This window comes from Morone saxatilis, unplaced genomic scaffold (assembly GCF_004916995.1).
Source record: "Morone saxatilis isolate NCDOM2014 unplaced genomic scaffold, NCSU_SB_2.0 Contig18, whole genome shotgun sequence".
Lineage (NCBI taxonomy): Eukaryota > Metazoa > Chordata > Actinopteri > Moronidae > Morone > Morone saxatilis.
The window spans coordinates 8,746,080-8,753,372 of NW_023339740.1; the positions used below are offsets into that span (position 1 = coordinate 8,746,080).

General features: G+C 38.3%; 1 protein-coding gene across 1 annotated transcript in view; it reads left to right on the forward strand.

Annotated features, from left to right (window-relative positions):
* Window positions 1-7,293, forward strand: part of ptpra (protein tyrosine phosphatase receptor type A) — a 25,400-nt gene that overhangs the window by 2,564 nt on the left and 15,543 nt on the right. The window lies entirely within an intron of this gene.

Genomic DNA, 7,293 nt, shown 5'->3' on the forward strand with positions numbered 1-7,293 from the left:
GATGGATACGGATAACAGTTTATTTCTTTTCAGTGGACTTCAAAGGCCAGCTGGGATTGTAGTATTTCAGATGCGTGAGAAGTTTCTTGTGATCTTGTAAAGTCCAGGTCAGTCAAAATCAGGTTGCTTCTTCGTTATAACCTTATAGAGTTTATTTAAGCGGGGGCTGTTTTGCTGTTGGCTTAAGGTAGGTGCTAAATGTTGGAGTTAAGGAGGAAGGGGAGGTGAGTTTTGGCAGAGCAGTATATTCTATACATACAGTATAAAGGATTACTCTAGGCTGTGTCTCTATACCTTAACAACAGCTACATAAAAATAGAATAAAATTTCATTGTTATACAGTGGGGATTGACAGTTAAGTTAATATGGCCCCAATTCACTGTTTTATGGCCTTGAGAGTCCAAATCTTCTCATTTTGTTAAAGGAAAAGCAGAAATTATGAGCAAAATAACACTTAATAAATAAATATATATATATATATATATATATATATAAATAACTGTTACTGTCTGTTAGTGAGTTTTCCTCCTTGAGACTTTTTTTTTTAAAACAATGCCTTCACAGTCGAGGTCAGATTGGGGTCTGATTTAAAACCAGTTGAGAGCCGTAGTTATAAATATTTATATTTGCCCTTGGCATTGGCCCCTCTTGCCCTGCTGTGAAAAAATGTCCAAAGAACTTGTTAGCAAGCCCGAGTAGTCTTTGAATGCACCACCGAAAGATTGATGTGGACAAAAAGGGATTTTGAAGAAGCAGTGTCACAACACAGCTGTGAAGTTAAGTCTCAGATGATTGTCTCTTCATCTTGGACGGGGGTCTTATCTCTCAGAGGAAGAGGAGGGGACGAGGGCAGTAGGATGGTCACTTCAGATATGGGAACCTTCACTTTGGGTTCCCATTGTTACAGAACCTAAATGACCAAAGCAAAGATAAAAAATATAAAAAAATAAAATAAAAAATATCTTACGAGCTTATATAACAAGGCCTTGTTAACAATTGAACAAATTAAATACCTCGATCAACCAGAAGAGCAAAATGCTTTACACATTATTAAATCAGTAATAATCATTCATTAATGTAATATATAGTAAGAGAAAACATTCACAGGGGTCATTTTACATTTGAATCATTATACCTCCTGTACTTTTACTGAGGTAAAGTTTTAAAAACAGGTGACCCCTGGTAATAATGATTTTTTTCTTCTCTTTTCTCTTAACTGTGGTCTGAACTGTGCTGTACAAACTGCTCTAAATGTGGTCTAAACACCAGCAAGTCTAATGGTCAAAATGATCATTTAAATCAGGACTATAAGTAGACAAGACTAGGAATCTGACCAGGCATTTGATGCCAACTTTCAGGGCTCGAAAGGTTTCAATTCTCAGTGCTTCGGACACATTTTGGTCTGTACCAAAAACATACAGAGGTTTGATGAGCTGCATGCTGGATGTATGAATCAGTTTTGGTGTTTAAGTTTCAAATGACAGGAGTGATAGTGAATCGGATTTCTCTGTGGCCCTTGGGCCGGCCGTTTGGCCCCACACCATGCTTCAAGGTCACAGTGGCTTCTGTGGGGAAGCCATGCTTTGCGCCTTCACATCCTCTCTGTGTCCAATGTGGGAAAGCTTGAGAGGCCCCTGGCATGCTCTGTGAGAAACCCCACAACGAAGCAGACACAGACCAGAGCTTCACTGACTCACCACTTTCACTCATTGAAACAAGTGAGTTTTCTTGATCCTTCCAGCCTGGTGGAACCCAATCATCATTACGGGCTTAATAACAGACACAGTGGTCACTCTTGCCTGTATGATTAGCCAGAATAGTAATCCCATGCTACTCTTCGTCTTTTCATCAACTCGCCAGCTCATGAATGAAGCCAACAGGAACACAAACCACACCAGCAGGGAGTCGTATCCCTCAGAAAGGGAAGTCCAGAGGATTGTGGCTGTTGTATGTGGCACTGGGGACATATAATCTGTGGTCTGTTTCAGAGCGAGAGTCCTAGCGGCCCGGGGTTAGGCCTACTTCAGTCTCCTGTGAAGAGAAGCATTCACAGTATTCCTGTTGCCCCGGACCCTCCCTCCCTCCCTCTCAAGACATAGAAACAGTATTAATATGCCATGAATGGAGACAGACAGACGAGTATTATCTAGCGCTGCTGCGACTAGAGAAGCAGGATGCCTTGTAGAAAGCCAGAGGGAAATATTTCTCTGCATGAATGGTAAAGTCCCCTTGACTATCGCTACTGGTGTCATTTCAGCGAGTTTGGTTTACAGCTCACTCACCTCGCTCTGTGAATCTTAATACAATTTGTTGATTTTAAGAATAATGCTACACATAGAGGCAGTTTTAGTAGTTGTATCTCTTTGGTCACAGTTGTCATCAAACAGCACATAATAAACTGAGAAACTAGTCGTATATGTTAAGGATTATAGTCTCAGGCTTAAGTGTTTTCTTCCCCCATTTGTAAATTCATCTTGAGCAATTCATTAATTAATATCCATGCAGTCAGGAAAGATACTTATTACTTCACCTAAGGTCACAGGTAAATACGAAAGCATCAGTGAAATCCACAGACTTGAGTGGGAACTCTCCATATTAAATGACTACCTTGCATTGATCTTACGTCTTGGCCTTTGGTTGTCATGGAGATGTAATTGGACTTCCTTTATATTCTACCTATAAGTGTTCCTTTCACTGTGTGAATGAAATGGCATGGGAACAGCCCAGCCCTTTCACAACTGTGTGATTGCACTCCTATGAGGTCTGCAGTTGGCCACAGGCAGAGAAGCAACTGTCTTCATTAGTTGGTCGCGCTCACCACTTGCATGCACATTAAGCACCGAGACATTTTAAGACAAGTTGAATACGTTGTTTTACGTGACTAGACAGGAGATGTTTTAGTTTTTAGTCATTTTACCCCATGCATATCCAAACAAAAAAAAACGGAATTTATCCTTTTCATTTTAATTTAAAGAATGTTGTTATCTTGCAAAATTGCCATGTTTTCTTTATCCAAACGTTACCTGATTGACATATTCAGATCAAATTTAATCAAATAAAGTTTTCTTCATCCTACAAATGAAAAAGTACATTTTATAAGAAACAAAACACACCATCAGTAAAGTAGCTATTGATGTGTAAATGATGTTACTAAGTTAATTTGCCAGCTAATTTTATACCACATTTTAGCATTCACAATTACTCCATAATTGCAGATAATTGTCTCAGAGTTTTCACCTGATAACTCAAATCAAGGTGAGCTATTGTGTTATACCCATGGCACTTTGAATTGTCTATTTATTTATAATTATTTTTAAGTAAGTTGTCCATATTTTGTGTTCAGTTTAACTCCTAATCAACTGGTAACGTAGCACGGAGGAACAGCAGTGTTGCTATGGTTGCTATGCATTTAATATATTATTTATAACTTCACTGGAAACCTGCCAGCAAATCAGAAATAAATATTTCCTAGGATTAACTTTAATGTACTGTATTAGCCATAGCTAATATGGCCCTTTTTTACTTCTACTGTTATTTAGGGTTTGATATCATTTCAAATGTTTTACTGTCGACTCCAATACCAAAGGTTTGGTACAGATGCCTAAACAATACAGCTTCACTTAATTAAAAATTTACTGAATGCATGAGTATTAAATAACTTAATTTGAGAAGGATAAAATACAATGTAATGTTAGGAGGTTCCCAATGTAGATCAGGAAATACCTGATCAGAGAATAAGTAAACAAGCATAAGAATCTGCCCAAGCATTTGATGCCAGCTTTTGATAAGGTTTGAAACCAAGTCCTGTTTTCCCAGTGTTATTCAAACTAGTGCAGTAGGTCCTGTGTCTGCAAGTAAGCTAATAAGTTGACATAAGGGCTGGAAAATAAAGGAACCATAGCCACTCTTGATTTCCTTCCAAAAGAAAGCAATTCACATTTTTGTGTTGTGTATTTCTTATTCCCTCCAGTCAAACTATTGATTTTTGTTGCTTGTTGCTTGTCATAGTCTTAATAAAGCTGTGGCAGGTTTGCACTCCGCCATAGGCCAGCTCATCCCAATGGTGCCTGCTGTAAAGGGCTCGCTCTATGTGCTCTGCTTTGTCTGAAAGATATTCACATAGTTGCACAACACAGACCCAAAGTCAGGAGAGCACGAGCTGCATGACTACCTTTCAGTACATTCATTCACTAATAGATGGGCATGTACATGTTTCCTCTGCAGGGAATAGCGTGATGAAATTGTTGGAAAGATATGTGCTTTATTGTTTTTTTTGTTTTTTTTATTATCACTACGCCAAGTTCGGAGGCTGGATTGAAAGTAAACAGAAGAAAGATGAGAAGTGCTTAATTTGTTAAATCTGTTCAGGAAACATGATATCAAATCAATAAAAGTGGGTAATGAGCCATTTCTTGTTCTTTTGATATTGGATGGCTGTCTTGGTCTGTCAACAACTGTGTTGCAATAGGAAACTGTGAAACTTTTTTTTTTTTTAATTAGGCATTATAGGAACATTATTAGAGCCTGATGAGGACATTAAACAAGAGCAAATTACAGCCTGTGTAATAATCTAATTACACATACAAATACTTGGACACTAATAGCTTTTGCAATGTGTCCTGCATCCTCTGTTCTGATTTTTTTTTAGTGGGATTTTGTCCACAACCCACAGATAAATGTTCACATTTTAGAAATCTGAGAATTTAGACATTTTTCTTAAAAAGCAACTCAAAAAGATTAATCGATTGTCAAATTAGTTGCCGATTAATTTCATAATTGACAACTAATCGATTTATCGTTCCAGCTGTAATGTGAATTATACCAACCCGTCACTCAAAGAGTATCTTTTTAATGGAGAACACTGACAGCACAAAACCTAAAAATGGCACAAATAGAAGCACTTGCCCACTACCTCTTAAATTAATGATGTCTTCTACCAACACATAAGTCTGAATTGAATGCATTTAAACACACCCTCGCACACAAAAATGGAAAAGTGCTGCTTCTCAGGAGGTCAAAACACATTAAGACACGTCTCTAGGGAGTTGTACTCCTGGGTCCACAGTCTCTAGATGAAAACCTCTCAGGCTCCTGCAGCATCTGTGAAATGAAGGTTAGCAACAGGACCGGCTTATATCACTTACACCAACACAGTGACACGTCATCCAGCCTCCCTGGATGACACGCAGAAAACAATGAGTCATGCTTCATTAAGAAAAGGTTACAAAAAAAAGGCTTGTTGATGCGAACATGCCTCAGTAGTTACCTTTAGTCTATCATGTTAAATCTAACCTAATAAACATTGAGACAGATGCTATATAATGCTAATTCACACAAAATGGTACAAATCACTGAGCTAGTCCATTATAGCTGAGTCACTCCTTTTTATTAAGTACTGAAGGGGAGGATAGTGGAGGTAGGGGTTTAGTGTTGTAATGTGGTTTTTGGATTAGCAAGGGATTTGTTTTATGTCTTCTATGACCCGACAGCAGAGGAAGGATGCAATATGCACTCGTGCACATGGACAAACTGTAGGCACAGGAAGACACAGTGCAACTAGTGCATGCTGGGGTTTTGCCTTTGTCTCACCAGCAGAATTTAAATATCTGATATTATATAAATTTAAAATACAGAGTTAACCATGATAACACTGTACCTGCGACTTTGTAAATGTAAAATTGTAAAGAACATGATGGGTGTGTAAAGGCTGTTTTTCTATATTTGGTTTGGTTTAGACATAATTAGAGTTGCAACAATATATTTAGTTGATGGTGATTAACAGACAATTAACAGGCAACAATTTTTAGAATCATTTTTAGTAAGTTTCTTCATAGGACATGCCAAATTCTTTATTTCCAGCTCTGTGAATATTTCATCTTTAATTATTAATCAACGATCGTAAACTAATCTGTTGGTCAGAAAAAACAAGACATTTGAAAATGTCACCCTGCGCTCTGGAAAACTAGGGTTGTCCTTTTCACCATTTTCTGACATTTTATTGACTAAATAACTCTCTCTCTCGCTTAATTGAGAAGACGATCAGCAGATTAATCTATAATGAAAATAATTATTAGTTACAAGCCTAGAGATCAAATTCAATCAGTCAGCTCTAAGGTAAAGAGCGACACTTACTTTGTCAAATTTAGAAAGCACGTCTGTGAATGGAACACAGACACATCCTGCCTTAATTTAGCTTAAATATGAACCAACATAAAGTTTTCCAAAATGCTTTTAATGTCCACCAATACGATTTTCGGTGAACATTACTTTGTTACTTTATCTGGGAAACTAGGGTTATACTATTAAAAGAGTCAGCTCTACGGTGATTTAGTTGATTGTGATTGACAGACTATTAACAGGCAACAACTTTAGGTAGCAAAAGGGTTTTTATACTTGTACTAAAAATTTTTTTTTATTGTCTGTTTTTTTGAAGGCATGAATTGTTTTTCGGAAGCACACATTTGCTGGCTAAGTGGGCGCATGGATGGGTGACAGAGAGAGAGAGAGGGATTGCAACAATTGGATTTGTAGGTTAATAGCATCCTCATTGACAACATAACTTGCTCATCGTGCTCCATTTCAGGCTGCAGTCAGAGCAAAAGAGCACTGTGCTAAAACCAGACTGTAAGTACTGCAATGAATGAGCTCAGCTCAAAACAGCAGAAGATTGGCAACTGGCACTATTAGAGCTTTTAGCGCCCAATTTATCCTCTGCCCACTGATGCAATAATCCCTGATGTAAAGCATCGGTTTGTGTGCAGTGAGCCTGCAGTGTTTGGCTCGGCGCAGTGCTGAAATATCTCTGTAAGCAGAGGCAGACGGGCTGGATTACTCCAGGGTCAGGACCATGGGATTAGATCCAGGGATTATCACAGCTCAGGCAGGGAGACAACAGCCTTGTTGGCCTCTGGGATTATACAAAAGACTGACAGTCAGCCAGGCCAACCACCCAGCCTCCGCTTTCTCAAAGTCTGTCAACCCTCTGGTTCTCCACTCGCTCATCCCAGTATCAGTAGGTGAGGAGAGTCCTAAGTGCTGATTCACTGTCACTGCAGGGATTTAAATGTGACACCAATTCAGCTTTGGTCATGCTTCGGCTGATGAATGTTGGGCATAACACATTTTAAAGTTGAAACCGTGTTGCAGAAAACATGAAGAGCTTGTCTTAGCCTTGCTGAAACAACAATAACATTTTTGTCAGGTTTTAACTCATTTCTATCATATCATATAATTTCTATAAATCAAGTTTAACTGTAATTTCCTTGGAATCCGAAATTTGTAAAATGACAATGA